This window comes from Narcine bancroftii, chromosome 1 (genome assembly GCF_036971445.1).
Source record: "Narcine bancroftii isolate sNarBan1 chromosome 1, sNarBan1.hap1, whole genome shotgun sequence".
Classification (NCBI taxonomy): domain Eukaryota; kingdom Metazoa; phylum Chordata; class Chondrichthyes; order Torpediniformes; family Narcinidae; genus Narcine; species Narcine bancroftii.
The window spans coordinates 132,034,227-132,056,270 of record NC_091469.1 but is presented as its reverse complement, the minus strand read 5'-3'; the positions used below and the strand labels follow the sequence as shown (position 1 = coordinate 132,056,270).

General features: G+C 42.1%; 1 protein-coding gene across 9 annotated transcripts in view; it reads right to left on the bottom strand.

Moving 5' to 3' along the window:
- irf2b (interferon regulatory factor 2b) overlaps nt 1–22,044 on the bottom strand; it is a 116,438-nt gene that overhangs the window by 61,595 nt on the left and 32,799 nt on the right. For all 9 annotated transcript variants that reach the window (XM_069940146.1, XM_069940136.1, XM_069940157.1 and 6 more), the window contains one exon: nt 18,485–18,605. The gene's annotated coding sequence lies outside the window, so the exon portion shown is untranslated. The remainder of the gene's footprint in view (nt 1–18,484; nt 18,606–22,044) is intronic.

Here is a 22,044-nt window from a genome sequence, read left to right as displayed (position 1 = left end):
GTGGGGGGAAATGGTTGAGAACCACTGCATCAGGCCCAATTGTTACTGAAATGCTTTGCTTGACAAAAATTGTCACTGGCCCATTTCCTTTGGAGTTATGAAACTGTGCACATAACAAATCAATTAGGTATGATTAAAAGAGTGGTTTTCAAACTTTTTCTTTCCACTCACTAATGTTAGTAATCCCTTTCTAATTACAGAGCACCTACAGCACAGGGATTATTTAAAAGTGGTATGTGAGTGGAAGAAAAAGTTTGAAAACCACTGCTCTATACTCTTCAAATTGTCTTCTATGAAAGCTGTATGAATCTAGAGATAACCTGTTAATCTACTCATAAAAGAACCCCCCCCCCTCCCCCACTTTACTCGGAATACTGTGACAAATGAACTTGAAACTTGGCGCTATTCTTGACTGCAGCTATTAGCAGACATCACAGCACTTCACTGACACCACCACATAGACAGGCTTAGTCTTGAGCCTCTCTACACTGAGCCACTGTGCAGCCACAAAAAAGAGCTGCCAAAAGGGAAATTGCGGGAGTCGAGCCGGGTGGGGTACCTTCAGTGTAATTAGTTAGCCACGACATACATGCCCCGTGAATGCTGAATCAAGCTCTAAGCTCATTTATTGTCGCAAATACCAAGATGTAGCAATAGATGTTTTGCGAACAGACAAGTAGATAATGAGAATCGTTATATACAAGTCGTATATACAAGTTCAATGCACACATGGACCAAAATTTTTACAAACAGGTACTTTAAAAAAAAAGAACTCCAAATAGTACCCATGAAATTACCCCAGTATGGAAAGAGATAATAAATAAAAGAGATAAATATTTACAATTACGATTAGTGCAAGAAACAAAAAGTGGTGCTTCAATAGAGCAGACAGACCTTTTTGTGGTGCTGGAGTAGCTTATGGTTAGGATAGTGAGGGGAGGTTCAAGAGCCCCATAGCTGTTGGATTAAAAACTGTTCTTGAACTGAGAAGCGATGGACTTTAGGCTTCTGTACCTTCTTCTCAAAGATAGCAGCAAGAAAAGGTTGTAACCAGGGTGATGGGGATTCTTGAGCCAGTCTCTCATATACAGTAGATGTCTACAGTGGATAGGAGGTTGAAGCCTGTGATGGACTTGGTTTTATTTGCTACTTTCTGAAGCCTTCTGCATTCCTGAGCACTGGAATGACCAAATCAGGCTGTGAAGATTTTTTGATGGAATATTCGATAGCATACCAAATTTCCTCAGACTTCTTACAAAGTGTGCCCCCTTCATGGTTGCCTCAATGTGTTGGATCCAGGCGAGATCCTTCAAAATGGGGACTCCTAGTATTTGAAGGTACTAACCCTCTCCACCACCATTCCATCAAGGTGGACAGCTACGTGGTCCTTGGTTTCTCCTTCCAAAAATCCAGATTGAACTCCTTGATCTTGTTGTGCCATCACCCAATTACATTCTTGATTTCCATCCTATATTCTGACTTGTTATTTTCAGCTATTGATGTCATACTTATGAATCTTCTTCCTGACCAGGGTGGGGTGGGGTGGGGTGGGGGGGGGGGGGGTCCACATGTGCGTGAGCTGGCCTGAGCCATGTTCATAACCCTCTGCACTTTCTTGTGGTCTTGGCCGCTTCCTGTACCACACATTGATGCATCCTGATAGGATACTTTCAGTGGTGTATCTGTGTAAGTTGATAAGGGATCCTGCCAAATTACTCATGCTCTCTTAGCCAGAGGCAGATTTCAATTCCAGGGAGTCACTATTTAGGACGTCCTGAGCCCAACATACTAATGTCCTCATGAAGAAACTATATCAGCAGAGGTTTAAGTGTGACATTGGAAACCTTGGAAAACTTCTACAGATGTGTTGTAGAAAGTGTGTTAATCGGCTGCATCACAGCCTGATCTAGGGACATTAATACTTCTGAGCGGAAAGCCTTGCAAAAGGTAGCAGGCCAGTGCTTCTCAACCTTTTTATTTCCACTCACATACCTCCTTAAGTAAACCCTTACTAACCACAGAGCACCTATGGCATAAGATGTATGCGAGTGGAAAGAAAAAGATCAAGAACCTCTGTAGTAGACATAGCCCAGTACATCACCCGCAAAAGCCTCCCCGCCATCAAGAAAATCTACAATGGATGCTGCTGTTGGGAAGCAGCAGCAATCATCAAGGATCCACACCACCCAGGACATATTCTGTTCTTGCTGCTACCATCAGGAAAGAGATACAAGTGCCATTAGAGTCATGTTCAGGCGCAGTTGTGACCCTTCCATCATTTGACTCCTAAACATTAGACTCCTTTAAGGACTCTTACTTTGCACCATTATTACTGAATACAGCCACACCTTGACTTATGCCAATCAAGTAATGTCTGATTGCAGATACATCTGAGGTCACCATTGTCCCTATCTCCGCTCTCCCACGCTCTCTTCCTTATTTCTATCTCTTTCTGCTTTACACTATATTTCCTTTAATCTCTCCCCATTTTCCACCTTCCCTCTCTCCTTTTCCTCTCCTCCATCATCCAGCTTTCCTTTAGCTAAGCAACCAACGCCAGGAAGGATCCCAACCCACTGTATCCAAGCACCACCTGTATACTCCCTTCCAGAACCAATCGAGCCACTGATCTGATGAAACAAACATGATTTTTTAAAAATGAAGATCATATTACGATTATTAAATTGGAGACCCCGCAGGCGCAGACGGGCTGTCCAGGCTGCACCTGCAGCTCCCCACACAATGAAGTGCAACTTGCTTCAACCCAGGCACCGATTGGAAAGGTAAATTGATGCCTGGTGTGCATCAAACATCTGGTGGCAGTTATTACATCTGTGACCATTTTTAATAGATATTTCACCTTGTTCTCAGCAGAATAGATTTTATTAATTCTGTATAGTATATTTCACCTACAATAATCGACACGCCCAAATCAATTTGCATCCCCACTACCAGAACATAACCCAGTCGCAACTCGATGCATGGATGTATTATTTTTTTCTGTAATGCACTGTTTGTTTGCAGTTCCTTCTTTGTTTACATATTTCCCCCCTCGAATACTGTTTACAGTTACTGATAAGAAGAAATTCTACCTGCCCTGCAGGAAAATGAATCTCAAGGTTGCATGTGATGTCATCTATGTACTCTGACGATAAATTCAAACTTTTACATGGGAGTACTAGGGCAAGTCACTGAAGATTAAAGTAGAACATGAAAGTCTGCAGGCACATCATCAAGATACCTTGATGAAGGGCTCAAGCTTGAAACATCTGTTATGCATTTTTATATTTGCTATGTAAATGACATGGTTTGACCTGCTAAGTTTCTCCAGCATTGCATCTTTACAAGTTACTGGAGATATTTACACCCAGGAACTTAAAGCTGTCTACGTCAGTACCATTGATGGGGACGGGGGAGTGAGCTCCAGCCCTCTCTGGAAATCTATAACCAACTCCTTGGTTTTGCTGACATTGAGGGTACAGCTATTGTCCTGAAACCAAGCCACGTCCCTCTATCTCTCTTCTGTCTCCGTTTTCCCATGATTAGAGATCCTCCCTAAGCCAAAGGTTTCACCCCTAAGCTTACAGACAGAATTGGAGCTGTGTTTCACCACACAATTGTGTGTTTACAGGGAGTAAAGGACTGAGTATGCAGTCTTGTCATGCCGAGTGCTGTGGGTGATCATGGAGTAAAGAGGTGGATTCAATTGCAGAGGGGGTGGTAAGACCAAGGTCATGTAACTTGGAGATTAGTATCAAAGAAGAATCATCTAACATAGCTATCTTTGTCCAGGTGACCCAGGGCTGAGAGTAGAGCCAGGGAGAAAGCATCTCCTGTGGACCTATGTATGAACTAGAGTGGGTCAAAGGTGGTTGGTAAGCTTGAGTCACTGTGAGCCATGACTAACCTCTTGAAGCACTTCATAATGGTGAATCTCAGAATCAAAGGCTTCACTACATTCTTCTTTGGCACCTGGGTGATGGTGACCTGCCTGAATCAGTTGAGTATTTCAGCCTTTTGGAGGGTGAAGTTGAGGATATCTCTGAATACATCCACCAGATGGTCTGTGCAGGCACTGAGGATTCATCCAGGGACTCCACCTATTTCAATCCAAAGAACGGCAATCTCAAATCTGAAGCAGTGACCATGGGTGAAAGAGCTTGATGTAGGAGAGGTTATGTTCCTCCATGAGTATCTCCTGAGAGCCTTGCACATGTTGTAGCTGGGCTATGAATGTAAAGTCACAGGCATGAGATGCGCAAGCACAGAAACAGGGCCCTCAGCCAATCATATCCATGCTGCCCATGTTACCTGCTAACATTGATGCCATTTACCCACATTAACTACACAGTCCTTTCTGCTTGGTCTAGATGCTTCAGAAATGTCTTGAAATGTTCGCCATCTTCAGGCAGCGCCTTCCAAACTCCATCTACACTGTGTGGAAATAGTTCCTCTTTGGAACTCCTCTATTCCCCCCTACCTTTCACCTTAGATCCAAGTGAGTCTTGATATTCAAGGGGCCCTATACGCATGAAAAGTGCAAGTTCAGCGTTGGCAGAGATGGCACCTTGTTAACTGCACACTCCACTATGCAGAAGGGTTGCTGTGTGTTTATAGGCCAACCAGAAACAGTTGATAAAATAGAAAATCTGCAGATGCTGGGGTCTAATGCAGTATGCGAATGTCTGCAGAAACTCAGCAGGTCCTGCAGCGTCTATAGACTCTTGAAGAAGGGCTCAGGCCTGAAAGATTGACGGCCTTTTACTTGCTATAGTTGCTGTGCGACCTGCTGAGTTTCTCCAGCACATTTGGATACTGTAGAAATTTACTAATGAAATGCACACGAGACCAATCAATCAATGGAAAATGCGAGACCTATAAGTCACATTTCCTTGTCGATCTGCTGCAGGATTTGCTCTGATTTTTATGAATTATTATGAATGCATACCAATGGGTCGTACCTTTAGCAGAAAGGTGCTGCACATTGGTGACATCATGAGATACACGTCTCCCACTGAGTGGATTTGAGTCATGATAATGGTAAACTGCAATTTCCACATGGTTACTGATTCATTTGGAAATGATTGTGAGAGCAATTTACACATTAAAAATGTCAAAACATAGATGTTTTCTAGCCATTCATTGATGATCCAGCATTTCTTGTCCTGTGACACCCCCCCAAATTGTGACCACTGATTGTTCAACGTCCTTTCCTTTCAGAACATTACCAGCTGCGCCATAACATGCAGACTCCCAGCTGGAGACACTGGAAACCAAGAGTGTCACGTCAATGGATCAGGAAAGACTCATTTGAGGTTTTAAGTTAAAGCATTTGATAAGGCCAGAGTAGCAAGGATCTTCAGTTTGAAACACACTTGGATGTGAAAGAGTGTACGATTGATTGGTGAGCACTCAGACCACTTCCCTAAAAGGTTTACTTGCAGCCAATCCAGCAACAAAATGTGGATGAAGAGATCTCTTGCACGTGAAGAAACCCTGAAAGTTGTTACATTGACGATCTGAAAAAAAATACCTCTGTCAAGCAAGACCTATCGACTGTTGCTATGACAGAAATTAAGCAGAATCAAAGCCAAGCTTTTCACACCAGGTACTTCCTCAATCCAACAAATTATTTCCTCTTCTATCATTTTTCTCTCTTCTACTTTCCCACCTATACCCGCCTGTTAGCCTGTGCTCCCCCTTGCCCTTCCTCCCTCCCAACATTTTATTCAAATGACTGTGTTTTGCTCATATCATGACAAAAGACCCTAGCCCGAAACATTGATTATCCTTTACTTCCAGTGGATGCTGCATGTCCTGCTGAGCTTCTCCAGCACATTTGTGTATTGCACATGACCCCAGCGCCTGCAGACTTCTGCCTTTAACATCAATCCAACAAAGTCTACATTGTCAAGTTTTCAGTGATCAAACATCCTCATCCAGGTTAGCTTTAGAATAGCTTATTGTTTAAATCTGGATCAATTCCCATGTATTATCAGTATTAATGTAGGTTAAACAGACAATCCCTTATATCTATTTAATCTTTTTATTGGAATAGGTATGTTTACTTAATACCATGGTGATGACATTAAAACTAGACTTTTTGTTGATTTCTATCAACCTTGCATCACAGAACCCCAGCCTTGTTATAATACTGCAGAATAATGGCAAACAAAAGAAATGAAAGGCAATGTGTACTTTCACCAAGGTTTTTTGTCAATCATTTCCAATATCTCAGCATAAGTGGTATTTAATGTCATGAAGGCTATTTCATTCAAAGATCAAGTCATTTCAACTGATGCTGTTACAGAACTTAAAATTAAATAGGCAAGATTTTTTTTTTGCCCAGTGCTTAATGTCTCAGATTTGAATTCTCTCATCCACAGAATTGCCTTTTTCATAATTTGTGAACATATTACACACTTTTGAGTTTTTAAGGATGGGCCAGTTTCCTCTCATATCCCAAAGATGTGGTCGCTTTGTACATTGCCCCTCGTGTAAATGGGTGGCAAGAGAATTGGGGAGAGATGACAGGCATGTGAGAGAAAATGTTTCAGGTGGATTGGAACTTCTGGGTGTGCTACAGGAGCCAGTATAGATTAGGTGGACTGAATGACCTCCTGTGCCACAAGAGTATGCAAAAACAAAAAGAAAATATGAAAAAATATGACCTCTCAATGCTCTATCATTGAATAAGATCATGGCTGCTCTGGCTTGGCCACAACACTTTTCTGCCTGTTTTCTCATAACGTTCAGTTCCTGTCCAGCCATTCAGTCAGTGGCTCTGCCCTCTGATGCAGAGTTTCAAAAATTCATGAGCTGAAAGAAGAAATCAGAATAAAGAGACTTTATCTTGGACCTATTCGATATTCCCTCTTGAAGAGAATTAGTTCCATTCAGCTCCAGTAAATTGTTTTGCCATTCCCGAATCCCACCCTCATTTTGTTTTTTTGGCGATCATTCCCTATTTTGTTTTTATTATTTATCTTGGCTGCTGTCTCTTCATTCTGTGCCATTATAAAAAAGTTGCAATTTTTTTTAAACTAGAAATTTTCTTTAAAATTCCCCTTTTCTGTGTTGATTCTGGAAATAACCTTACAATTTACATCTCCTTTTTATTCTGGCCTATTCCTGATGCTGCCACCATGCATGCCTCGTTAAACAGCAGATTAAAATGACATGGCTGCTTTCAAGCATTAAAGGGCCATGGTGGCCTATCAAGGTTTATCCATGGATCAAATAAATCAGATACTGCCTTGCTTCATGAAGGCATTCCTTGTTTTATTTTCATTAAGAAGTTTAACTGCAACCAATGACTGAGACAGATAATCTACCAACTTTAAATAACCAGTAAAGATTTGAACATACTTAAACCTCCTCAGTAGCAATGAATCAGAACTTTTGTTGAGTTTGCACATTCTTCCCATCATCCCGTGGGATTTTCTCCTGCATCCCAGAGATGTTTTGGTATTTTAATTGGATACGGTAGGTGGGCAGAAGGAAAATGGGTGGGGGTAGGGGGGGGAGGGAATGGTTGTGGGTGACTAGAAATTTAATGAGGGGTTAGGACTGATAGGACTGCGCTGAGACTCAATGTTAGATGGCTATTGTAAATTGCCCTTTAATGTGGGCAAATGGTAAAGAACTCAGGAAAAATTGATGGACCTGTGAGAAAGAAAATGTCACAAGGTTGCAGGAAGATAAAGAACACAGAATGGGACTACTAGGATTACTCCTGGACTCAACTGGCCAAATAGCCTCCATCTATGCTGTAATAACTAAGTGATCTGACCAGAAGACTACACAAATACTCTGCTTCCAGTTCCATCCCTCTAGAAATGAATCACAGTACTTTGATTTTATTAACCTCCCTTAATGTACCACCAATCATTTTGCTCCCTTACCCCATTTAAACCCAATTTTTGTCCTAGATGAGCACAGTCTTATTCCTCCTCCTCACCGTTACCTATACTTGGAGATCATTCACCCAATATGTACTGCAAGGAATAATAAATCATATATTCCCTCATTACATAATGTGTTTATATTTCAATGCTGACATCCCCCCACAAGCAAGTGGTTACAGCAGAGCAGGAAAATCTCAAATATTCAACAAGCAAAGATAAGGTCTTTAAATTTAAAAACTGACATCAACCTTACTGTAGGCTGAGGGGGATGCTGGGAAACTATCCATCAACAAATCTGATGATGCTCACATGTCTTTGTGATCCATCATTATATATAAGCTGTAACATTGATCAACACAACTGGTTAACTTAAACTTAATTTCAATATTTCAGTATTGCAAAGGATGCAGTGGACAGGAAAAAAAATGATTCAAAGACTCTCTTGGAGCACCAATATATGATATGATATGCAATATGGGAGTAATAAGCATGGATTTGTTGGGCAAATCTGCATTAAAACTAGTGCTCAATCATATGTAGAAACTAAAACAAAGGAAGCAAAGAGGAAAGAAAATCGAAGAAAGCAAGAACCCCTGGTGTTACAGCATCCCTACACCTCTGTCATCTGTGCAAAAGCAACTTTCAAACCCAGATTGATCTGATAGCCACCTTCGTACACTTCACAACGGTAAATACTTGATGTTAGGGTCTTATTTGAGAATGAGGGATGAGCAATTCTCTAATCACGTGTGCCAATTTCAGTCAATGATTTGCATAGTTATTTATCAAAAGATAATCCATCCCCTTTTTCCACTCGCAGAGTAGGGGGCCAGGGGAAAAACAAAAATCATTCTTACTTCATGGGTGGAGGGTTCTGTCCTGAAGAAGGTAACACATTGAATTAGAAGATACATCACTTTATAAAAACAACTGTGGAGAAAAAAAAAGCAAATGGTGGCAAACACATCAGCCACTATAGTATCGCTGCCTGCACAGTTCCAAGAGAGGAGGTAAAAAACTTCCTTTGTGTGATCTGCTGAGTTCCTTCAGCATTTTTGTATGCTGCACTAGACCCCAGCAACTGCAGGTTTTCTTGTTTGCCTCTGGAAGTAAAACAGACTTTGACATGCCAGAGGTTAGAAATAAGTGTGCTCAATGCTGTTGTGACAAAGAATCACCAGACAATGGCAAATTCAAAATAATAGTTTTTATTAAACTATTAATATCATAACATTTCTTATTTATCTCTAAACTTAACTTGAATTTAATTTCCACTATATGCAAATGTAGATATGTGTGTGGTAAATTACAAACCATTTCAGTTGAGCTTGTCTGAAAACTCCATTTTAAACTTCAGGATCAAACATCTTGTGTTGCTTGAAGATTTTTAAATCGCAGTTCAGAAGTAATCATGAAGCACTTTTAAACATTATGTCTTCAGCTCTCTTTAAACTCACAAGTCTTTTGATGAGTTGTCTTTCGGAGAGGTATTTCTTCATATGAGTGATTTCACAAACTCCCTCTTATCTTGTTAAGGTTATTGAACTGTGATTTACACATTGATTTCTTTCTTAATCAAGAGCGAAATGGTCTTATTTACTTTAAAGTCTCTTATTTTGAGTATCTCATGATAAGGATAATACAATACAGAACATCATCTTCTTCACTCTCCAGAGACTACTATTTTACCCATGTCTTTCACAGGATGGTCACTCTCTTCAGTCTTATTCAAAATCTTTCTCTCTGCCTTCAGATATGTGTTCTCTGAAATCAAGCGACATGACATCACCACTGTTTCAGTTTTGTTTCTTTAAAAAAACTTCTCTGTGGATTGTCACCTTGTCATGGTGGAGAAGCTTGTGTGATCCTGTGATCCCGAGAGAAATGCCCTCTGGATCTATGCTCTTGGTAGAGTCACCCATGGCAATAAGGTCGAGGTGAGGTTCCTGACAAAGAACAATCCAACTAAGTCCTCAACAGTGGAACAAGAGGATGGACTTACTCTGAACTCAACAGCTGTGAAGGTGGACGAAAGAAACAATAAATCCATCAGCTCCAATCGTCATGGTTTCCATGCCATTGGAATTAATCAGCTGATTTGTGAAGTATCATGTGCTTCTTGGAGTGCAACATCAGGTATACATTAAACAAATAGATGCACAGGCATCTCGTTCTGTGGGCAATGGAAAGGCCATCATCCTCGACCTTGAGGAATAGCCACAACATCTTCAAAGCACAACTCATAGTAAATGACTTTTGCCTTCCTTCAAATTAACACTTCACATCCATAAAAACATCTGACCAACTCTATCCAAGTGGTTTAAGTAGTTTATGTCTTAGTTAAGTCTGAGCACATCATTCCAAGGAAGAACTTATTTAATTGCACAACTGCCAGCATAATGCTATGCTTACTGTGTGTGTCTGTCTGTGTGTGTGTGTGTCTGTGTATTCAAGGTGGCTCTTTTTCATTGTCCAGTCATTTACTGTTCACTTCTCCAAGTTCACTGGTATTGGGCACTTTTCAGTACTGTGCACAAAATTAAACAGTTATTACATTCAACAGGCCCTGGTGCCTGAAGTTAAGTTGTTACCAGTCCGGAAGGCCTTTGGTGGGTGCAGAGAGATGTTCTGTGGAGACGCAAACTGATTTTCTTCAATCAGCAACCAAAGTGTCTTTCAAAAGAAATGTGCCTTCTTCCAGGTTACCACAAAGATTTCTTATTTTCCTCTATTTCAAGAGAAACACAACAACCAGCCACTACAGAGATTTCGAATAGGCTGAACTCCGGACTCAAACGCATCTTGAAATGGCGTCTTTAGCAGGCTTTTCACTTTTGTAGCCTTTCACTTACTGAAGCAGCCTTTATCTCCCTCTCTCTCACTCTCTCTCTCCTTTTTGTTTGTGTTTCAATTCCTGTCTGTCTTGTCAATGTGATGTTTGCTTGTGAAAAGTGACCCAAACTACCTAATCTTATTCCCCCTTTTTTAACATATATTTTATTAATTTATTCCGTTACATTCCAGACTCAGCGACTCCTAAATGAACTCTCTCTCTCTGAGTCTCTGTAAATGTGACGTGACCTGTGTGTGACCTTGTCCAGCCCACAAACTAACTTTATTAAGAAATAAATATTTTATAACTAAAGATTAACAACAAAACTGTTACACTTGCTGGAGTTAGCCCAAATGACCATGACTCAGACATAAACCTTGACAGCAACTGCCAATGGGATAGGAAAGGAGCACAGCACCAGTCTGTTAAAAAAGATGTCAACCTGGTGAAAATGCAACTTCAGAAATAGCTTCTAATGTGGAACTCACTCCACTGCCATGAATAAATCCAGCCTCAACAGCCCTGCCAGCGCACAAATAGATATACAGTTACTGGGCAGACACAGCTCCAAGTATATCCCCACCCTTAATTATAAAGGCTGACATATTTACAACTGTAGCCAGGTGGAAAGCCAAGTGGATAATCTAACACAGCATCTCCCAAAATCCACTCCATCACTAGTTTCCAGCCAATTTGATTCATTCCACGTGACATCAAACTTGGATGAGAGCGCTGGATAAAGAAATGGATGTGGGACATGTCAATATGCCTGTTACAGCAATGAACACTAGCAGTCCAGAATTAGCTAGCCCCTGGGCATTTTGTTTCACTATGGTTACAGCACACAACGAACGTTTATCGTTATCTCAGGCAAAAGTCCTTACAAAAAATTTAAAAGTATTGTAACCTGGTAAATATTACACAAGATAAAGAGTAAAATATTAACCCACATAATATATTAAATACTCCATGGAAACTAATATTGGCTAGGATGCCCAATCTCTTTTGGTAAATCATTAGGGTAGATAAAGCAACAAAATGTAGTCACAGAACATAAATAAATCAACTTCTAATGTATTTGCGAGAACTTATATCGTCATGTGGCCCACAACGTCCATTTGGGAAATGTCTGACCACATACATGTCCATGGTCTCATGAGGTTATATCAGAGTTCAGAAACCTTGATTGGAGAACGGAACGTAGCAGATATAACCGGACACAGTGAACACAACAGCGTCCCCCACGCAACACGTATCTCATGTCTCTGGTATACAAAGCAAATGCACTGCCAGGCATAAAATGGTACAGTATATATATAGGCATAACCTATAATACACATCTTGATGGTCATAATAAATACCTATGTTACAGGCTTTATGTATATATTGTACTTTGTATTGTTATTTTAAAGTGAACTTTCCAAACTTACAAATAAAAAATTTACAGTACTGTGCAATATTAACCTACTTAATCCATGCATTACCTTGCCAGATACATTAACTGAAAAACAGTATTGTATGTGTATAGTATCTTGGCTATTTAGTCAATACAGGTACACTACAGAATCCCATATAGCTTTGCTAAGTATATAATATGGTGCACAATGTCCAAATCGCAAAATGTCCTCTTCCACAGAAAGTATCATGGATGTTAAATGACGCGTGACTACTGTTTGATTACTTAAGGCAAGATGATGTCACTGTTGAGAATAGTCACATTATTTTTTTTTGTACCTGCTGTTTGTAGCTGAGATCTTGCAGAAGTGGAAACATTTGTGGCAGTGAGCTCCTGGTCCTCTGCCATTTATTAAAAAAAAGTCATTTTTTGAGATCTGGATGCCATGGCTCAGTTGAAGGGTATCCCCAAATGCCCCTCAACTGAGCAATACAAGATACTACAGACACTGGAATCAGGAACACAGTATTTGTTGGGGAAAAGGGGTGGGGAGGAATTGTTGCTGTTTCAGTATGAAACCCTTCATCAAGACTAAATGTGGAGAGAGGAGATAGCCAGTATAAGGAGGCGAGAATGGGAGGGGGGGATTCACAGGGAAGAAAGGACTGGTGAACCGTAAGAGGGGTGAAGGATGTCTGACAGATGGAACCAGGTGTAAACACCTCTAGAGACTTGTCCGTATCCACCCACATCAATGCAATAGCCAAGAAAGCACATTAGGAGTCTGAGGAAATTTGGCACATCACCAACATCCCTTAACAACTTCTACAGGTGCACATTGAAAACATCAATACGTGTTACTGCGTGGTATAGGAACTACTCCGCCCAAGTGTGCAAGAAATTGCAGAAGTGAGCACAGTTCAGGCCTTCCTCCCTCCATTGATTCCATCTATAAACTCCCGCTGCCTCAAAAAAGCACCCAACACATTAAAAGACTCATTCCACCCTTGCCACACTCTCTTCCCCTCCATCGTGTCAGGGGAAAAAAAAATCATACAAGATCATGGCACCACCAGATCAAAGGACATTTTCTTCCATTACATCATCCGTCCCCTGAAAGAAGATCAAAATACAGGTACACAATCCTTTATCCGGAACCCTTGGGGGACATTCCGGATTTCAGAACAAAAGCCAACTGCCCCAGATTTAAGCCCACCCGAGTTGCACAGTCGTCTCTCTCCCCCCCCCGCACCCCCGCCCAAGTCACGCTGCCGTCTCTCTGCCCTTGCCCAACCTAGTCACGCTGCTGTCTCTCTCTCTCCCTCTCTCTCTCTCTCTCTCTCTCTCTCTCTCTCTCTCTCTCTCCCCCTCTGCTGTACCAGCACCAGGAAAAAATGCCGGCTTTTGGAGCTTTCCGGATTTTAGATGTCCAGATAAAGGATTGTGTTCCTGTACTAACCGATCTATTCTTGGCTCTACATTTGTGCACTGACTTCATTATTGAGCATCGTATGAGATGTCTAACTAATATGCTCGCAAAACATTTACCACTACAACTAAACACGATTCCTGCAGTCTTCTGTGTGTCCATCTTGGTACATATGATAATAAACTTGAATTTGTGGCAAGGATGGTGAAAGGCGAGGTTGGATTCATAGGTTCTTGAAAGAGGAAAAAAAGGGGGCCAATGAAGCAAGATGAGCCAAGGGAGCCAAAGAGTGGAGATAGCTGGTGGAGGATGATTAGCAAGAACAAAGGGCACTAGTGTGGGAATCTGATAGGTAAAGAACGAGTTCATGGAGATAACAGGAATCATTAGGGGAGAGCTGATGAATTTGAATATAGAGCAAGAAAGTCATGTAGCTATATAAAACTTTGGTTAGGCCACACTTGGAATATTGTGTCCAATTCTGGTTGCCCCACTTTAGGAAGAATCTGGAGTGATTGTTTTTAAATTTAGACATACTGGATGATAACAGACCATTTTGGCCCACGAGTCCATGCCTCCAAATTTACACCCCATTACCCTACACCCCCGGAGAAAACCCACACAGACACGGGGAGAACGTACAAACTCCTTACAGACAGCATGGGATTTGAACCCCAGATTCGAGTCCCAATCATTGGCACTGTAAAGATGTGGTACTAACCGTTACGCCAACCCTGCCATGTTTAGGAAGAGCTTTACCAGGACGTTGCCTGGATTAAAAGGTATGACCTGCAAGGAGAGGTTGGACAAACTTGGGTTTGTTTTCTCTAGAGCTAGTGGGGGCTGAAGGGTGATCTGATAGAAGTTTATAAAATTATGAGAGGCGCTGATAAGGTAGACAGTCAGAATCTTTTGCCCCAAGGTACAAATCACACACAAGAGATCATGTGTTAAAGTTGTGGGGGAGGGGGGGGGAGTTGAAAGCAGGCATTTTTACTTCCCCCTCCTCACAGAGAGTGGTAGGTGCCTGGACAAGGCTACCAGGAGTAGTGGTAGAAGCACTGATTTGAGGCTTCTAGATAAGACACATGACACTGCAGGGAATAGAGATACATATCATGTGCAAGCAGCAGTATTTCAGTTTAACCTGGGCGTCATGTTTGTTGCAGGTCATAGGGCCTGCTCATGTGCTATAGTGTTCTACGTTCTAGATGGGACCAGGTGGAGCAAGAAGGGAGGGGTTCTGATGGGTGAAATAGATGGGTAGAGTGGAATGAAACCAGGAGGGGCAATGGGCACTTCCAACACATCTTTCCCCCTTCTGGGTCTCTCTATCTTCATCTCAGCAAATTCTCCACTAATGTTTACCATAAATGCACTGACTTTCTCAGCTTTATAGCCCACCCCTCATCCCACCCTCTTTCCACCTTACAAATTGTAAGGATGCCATCCTGTCCCCAAGTTTCTCCACCTCTGTTGCATCTGCTCTCCACATCATCTAAAGTAAAATAGTGGCGCTGCTACAATGTCAGTGTTGCCGCTAGTGTGCCCCATGGGATTCAACCTCCCAGTCCAACTGCTGCCAAATCCATACAGACTTTAAGCGCCCGGTTAAAGGAGCCAACGGTGGTTCCTCTTAAAATCTTGTGACAGCAAGGTCCGGACCCAAGTGGGTGACACTTACATATGGCAGTGGCCACAAGGGGTTGCAGAATCCGGGGAAGCAGAGGATTGGTGTAGGGCACCAAGAAATGGGGAGCCCGCCTCCCATTTGAGAAGGAGAAGCAGAGGAGATGACTCACGGGACAGTAACCAGTTGTCACCCAGCGAGGGGGTCTGAGGCTGAAGAACGCACAGATGGCGGGCCGTCGGTGACCTGATGCGAGGAGCCCCCACAGGCTGCGGGCTGCTGGTGCCTGCGGTCAAAGGACTTACATCAGACTGTGAACAGCTGGAGACTGGCTCAAGACTGGCTGAAGAGGCACCAGATGTTAGAACTGGGATGTGTGAGGGTGCCAAGAGCGCTGGAGACTTCCCGATCACATAGAAAATGGTGGGTGCCTGGACTGTATGGCAGGGACTGTGGTGGAGGCTGGTCCAATAGGGACACTAAGATAGGCACTTGGATGTAAGAAAAATAGAGGGTTATTGGTGAGAGGTAGGGAAAATTAGATGGGCTGTGGAATAGACTTACATAAAGGTCAGCACAAATTCATAAGAATCAGATTTTATTATCATGAACCAGTCATGAAATTCAGTGTCTTGTGACAGCATCAATAATGCAAACATACATATTATAACAATCTTACAACATATTTGGCAAATACTAGAGCGCATCGGATGTCCCCCAAAGTTCCTCAACATGATTATCCAACTGCACGAAAACCAACAAGGTCGGGTCAGATACAGCAATGAGCTCTCTGAACCCTTCTCCATTAACAATGGCGTGAAGCAAGGCTGTGTTCTCGCACCAACCCTCTTTTCAATCTTCTTCAGCATGATGCTGAACCAAGCCATGAAAGACCCCAACAATGAAGACGCTGTTTACATCCGGTACCGCACGGATGGCAGTCTCTTCAATCTGAGGCGCCTGCAAGCTCACACCAAGACACAAGAGAAACTTGTCCGTGAACTACTCTTTGCAGACGATGCCGCTTTAGTTGCCCATTCAGAGCCAGCTCTTCAGCGCTTGATGTCCTGCTTTGCGGAAACTGCCAAAATGTTTGGCCTGGAAGTCAGCCTGAAGAAAACTGAGGTCCTCCATCAGCCAGCTCCCCACCATGATTACCAGCCCCCCCACATCTCCATCGGGCACACAAAACTCAAAACGGTCAACCAGTTTACCTATCTCGGCTGCACCATTTCATCAGATGCAAGGATCGACAATGAGATAGACAACAGACTCGCCAAGGCAAATAGCGCCTTTGGAAGACTACACAAAAGAGTCTGGAAAAACAACCAACTGAAAAACCTCACAAAGATTAGCGTATACAGAGCCGTTGTCATACCCACACTCCTGTTCGGCTCCGAATCATGGGTCCTCTACCGGCACCACCTACGGCTCCTAGAACGCTTCCACCAGCGTTGTCTCCGCTCCATCCTCAACATCCATTGGAGCGCTTACATCCCTAACGTCGAAGTACTCGAGATGGCAGAGGTCGACAGCATCGAGTCCACGCTGCTGAAGATCCAGCTGCGCTGGATGGGTCACGTCTCCAGAATGGAGGACCATCGCCTTCCCAAGATCGTGTTATATGGCGAGCTCTCCACTGGCCACTGTGACAGAGGTGCACCAAAGAAAAGGTACAAGGACTGCCTAAAGAAATCTCTTGGTGCCTGCCACATTGACCACCGCCAGTGGGCTGATAACGCCTCAAACCGTGCATCTTGGCGCCTCACATTTTGGCGGGCAGCAACCTCCTTTGAAGAAGACCGCAGAGCCCACCTCACTGACAAAAGGCAAAGGAGGAAAAACCCAACACCCAACCCCAAACAACCAATTTTCCCCTGCAACCGCTGCAATCGTGTCTGCCTGTCCCGCATCGGACTTGTCAGCCACAAACGAGCCTGCAGCTGACGTGGACTTTTTTTTACCCCCTCCATAAATCTTCGTCCGCGAAGCCAAGCCAAAGAAGAGAACAACATTACTATATAAAAAATAGCACATGAAAAGTAAGGCCGTGTCTTTGGTTCATTGATTATTCAGGAATCTGATGGCAGCGGGGAAGAAGCTATCCTTGTGCCGCTGAATGCTCGTCTTTAGGCTCCTGTACCTTTTCCCCGATGGTAGCGGAGTGAAGAGGGCACGGCCTGGATGGTGGGGGTCTTTAAGGAGGCTGCTTTTTTTTTAAAGACACTGCCTCAATGGAGTGAAGTCCGGTGCTTGTGATGTCGCAGCCAAGTTAACAAGACTCTGGAGTTTATTCTTGTCCTGAGAGTTGGTGCCTCCATACCACGCAACCAGCCAGAATGCGCTCCATGGTACACCTGTAGAAGTTTATGAGAGCCTTCAGTGGCATACCGAAACTCTTCAGACACCTTACGGCCACTGACGAGCCTTATTTGTGATTGCTTCAACATGGAGGCTCCATGGCAGATCCTCACCCAGGAATTTGAAGTTCTTGACCGTCTCCATTACTGAGCCCTCGATGAGGACTGGGTCGTGCTCCTCTGACTTCCTCCCGAAGTCCACAATCATCCCTTGGTTTTGCTGAAGTTGAGCGCAAGGTTGTTGTCATTACACCATTCAACAAGCTGATCTGTCTCCCTCCTGTATGCTCCGTCATTGCCGTTTGCAATTCTGCTGACAACTGTGGTGTCATCGGCAAACTTGGAGATAGCATTGGAATTGTGACTGGCCACACAGTCATGGATGTAGAACGAGTAAAGCAGTTGGCAAAGCACATATCCTTGGGATGCGCCTGTGTTGTTAGCCAGCAAGGAGAAGTATTGTTTCCAATTCATACTGACTGTTGTCTTCCGATGAGAAAGTTAAGGATCCAGCTCTATAGACTGAAGAGTCTGTACTATGCTGTCCTAAATATCACCCTAGAGCCTTTCAAAAGAGTACTAAATGATGGATGTATTCATACCAGTGGTCCTTCTCACAAGTAGGTGAAGAAATCCCAACCGATTAAAAACTAATAGAATGCATTTGAAAATAAATCAATCTAGCCCTCAGTCACCTCATAAAACTTTGAAAGTTGGCAGATTCTTTGTAGGAAATGGAAATCCTACTGGTGCACTTGGGGCAATTGCTCATTTGAAGCTGAGATCCAACAAATATGTTGAGGCAGCTTTGCACCTCATCTAATTTATTATTTTAATCCAATCCAGATTTGTAAATAATCCACATTCAAGAAGCTGCTAAACATTGAACAGTTCCTCATGAGTCAATCGAAGACAGACCTTTTCCTTACCTGCAAGTTAGATGTGACCGTGCAGACGGAACAGTTTCTGACCTAAAGAAGGTGGCATGCGGGATACGGATGACCCTCCTGTCAGATCTCTGGGGGCGTGGGTCTACAGTCTGGAGTGTCACTGAAAGAAATATGAATGATGGAAAGAGAGAATCACATAAAGCACGGAAATTAAAATCAAACATTTTTGCATGGAAGCAAAACCTGACTTTTAAGATGAGAGTATCACCATCGTTTATTGAAGCCGCAACACTGGCCACCGTGACAGAGGTGCACCAAAGAAGAGGTACAAGGACTGCCTAAAGAAATCTCTTGGTGCCTGCCCCATTGACCACCGCCAGTGGGCTGATCTCGTCTCCAACCGTGCATCTTGGCGCCTCACAGTTTGGCGGCCAGCAACCTCCTTTGAAGAAGACCGCAGAGCCCACCTCACTGACAAAAGACAAGGGAGGAAAAACCCAACACCCAACCCCAACCCACCAATTTTCCCCTGCAACCGTGTCTGCCTGCCCCGCATCAGACTTGTCAGCCACAAACGAGCCTGCAGCTGACGTGGACATTACCCCTCCATAAATCTTCCTCCGCGAAGCCAAGCCAAAGAGAAGAAAAGAAAGAAAAGAGACATAAGTTGACATAGGACTCTGGTGAAAGTAAAAATGAATGCATTCAGGTCAGCAATCTAATGCTAGAAATAACTATGATCGTAAATGAAAAGCAAATTTAAGGTGAAAAGTTTTATCTGCTGTATCACTTTTTAAAAAAAAGATATTCAGTGCTGAAAGTTATATCTGAAATATTTTTATTTGGGCAACTTTTGAACTTTGTTTTCAAAATCAAGCACCTGCACACCACAACAAGGACGTAATGGCCTGAGCAAGGCACGGTAATAACATTGAGGAGTAGGTGGATTTGACCTGCACCTCCAAGCACATTTTAACCTAAACTTTTGAAGCATCCTGAATGTTGTAGATGTGATAAACTGCAGTCGCATGTGTGTCAAATTATTATTTTTTTTTTAAAGTTTTGACAATTTCACCTTTGACATCTATTATTGATACACAAACAACACACATGAAGGGGTTCCAACCTGGCCCCAGAAATGTTGAAATTCCAACAATTATTGGCCAAATGAAGCCCAGAATCCACAGCAAGTCACTCCTTAAGGATTTGAACGGTTCAATTTATGCAACTCAATGTATTTATTAAGTCTCTTTTACATGAAAGAAATCATCTGAAACATGGCAAAAAAAACTCCTGCACTCCGTACAATATCCAATCTATTTTTGAAGGAAATCGTGTTTTGCCTCATTCTTTTGCTGCATGTTTAAGCTGGCTCAAATTTAAAGTACAACAGAAAATTTGCAACTTTCAATAAGTCAAGCAGTATCTGTGGAATCAGAAAAATGTTAATCCTACAAGAACTTCTAAAAGTTTGAAATAGGTTTACTTTCTGTCCATATTGTTTTTCTTCTTTGGCTTGGATTCGCGGACCAAGATTTATGGAGGGGTAATGTCCACGTCAGCTGCAGGCTCGTTTGTGGCTGACAAGTCCGATGCGGGACAGGCAGACATGGTTGCAGGGGAAAATTGGTGGGTTGGGGTTGGGTGTTGGGTTTTTCCCTCCTTTGTCTGTTGACAGTGAGGTAGGCTCTGCGGTCTTCTTCAAAGGAGGTTGCTAGCCGCCAAACTGTGAGGCGCCAAGATGCTGTATAAAGGTCACAAACTGTGAGGCCATATTGTTTACACCACCACCAAATACAACTATAAATGTGTTATGCTATCTAGAACATAAGGAGCAAGAGGAAGGGATGGCTGATGAGTCTGTTGAACTTGCTCTGCCACTCAATAAGAATGCAGCTGATCTAATTTTAGCCTCACCAGCACTTTGCTCTGCTCTTCTCTACTCTGACTCCCTTATAATTCAAGTACATTTGAATGTGGATTTCTGAATGTAGTCTCAACCTTTAGATTACAGGTCAAGTAATTTAGCCACAGTACTACTGGTGATTTATCTTCAGCAATCAAAATCTTTACAATATATTAAAAATACACGAGATTATGACAGAGTCAACTGTCAAATTGATGGTAGGGGATGATAAAAATGATTGAACTTGATGGGGGGGGGGGGGGTTGGAATCGTTTGTTCATTTATCAAAACACATTGAAAGACTGTAGTACACAGTACCTGCCGTCATGACATAATTATGACATAATGTTAAGTGAAATGAAACTGTTTGCAAAGGAATCGATCCAAAGAAAATCAAAATGGATTAAGATTTGTTCATAAAAGATCATGTACAATTTTAATTTGTAAGTGAAAATAAGCTTTCATTCTTACCCAATTTCCAATCAGTGATAAAATTTTTCCTATTTAATTCTAATCTGCATAGTATATAAATAGGACATTTATAGTTTGCATCACATGCATCTGCAGTCTCTTATCAATGGAATTGCCATTCCTTTTAGCTCACAGATTTTGCAATGCACTGTAAAAGCTCTTGGCATTTACTTATGGCCAGTGTGCATGGGACAAGAGTTCGTTCAGATTAGTTTATGAAACGACTGAACAAAAGAGTCTACACAAATGTTATCCAACTGTGCCTGTGCCCAAAAAATAATTCATGATTAACATTCTTCTCCTCTTTACACTTTTCTTTCATTTTAATTAGTTTCTGTTAATGACACCTGTGCTTCTCTGGAGGCTGAGAAGTTTTTTTGGTTTTGTTTTATGGTGATGCACTAATGTGCGTTCTTTGAAATTCGACTGCAAGGGTGGCCAGCAACTGCAAAAAACAGATGTCTGGTTGAGAGCTGACATGGGCAGAGGGCGGAATGGCCTCTTTCTGAGCTGTAACTATTTTATGATACGTTTCAGGTTTTGCATCAACTATTTCACAATGTTTACATATCAGTGATTACACTTTTTCCTCCCAGCTACATTTCTATCTATATATTTACTCTTTCAGCTTTTTACATGTAAATTATGCAAGGTTAATATTTATTGCTGCAACAGAATTATATAGAAAAATATATTTTATCCAAATAGGTCACTTTTTTTTAAATGTTAAAAAAATTCAAATTTTAATTCTAAACACCTGTGATATCAACCATCATACAAGCAAGAAGAAATGTGGCCTGAAGGATTTGTTTGAAAGATTCTTCATTGAGAGTCCAAATACCCCTGACAATAACCAAAATAGAGCCAATTTAAATAATTTAATAATGGAGGCCAAGAGGAAGCAGAAAGATCTGGCAAATGTATTTAGTGACACAGCAAAAACTTATTTTAAAGCATTGGCTTAAATTGTGGGGGGAAGTAGTGATGGCCATTATTCAACATCATCTCGGATCTGTGTAAAGGTTCTAACAGCATTTTAGTTTAAAATAATTAATGTTGTTTATAAAGAAATGCATCTTTGTCTCCCAATACAATTTCTATGGAGGACAATTTACCACCAGCTTCAGAATAGTTTCTTTCCTGCTATTACAGGGGTCCTCACACTAATAAAATGATCTTGCCTTTGCTTGGTACCAACTTACCAATTGATCTCTCTGTTACT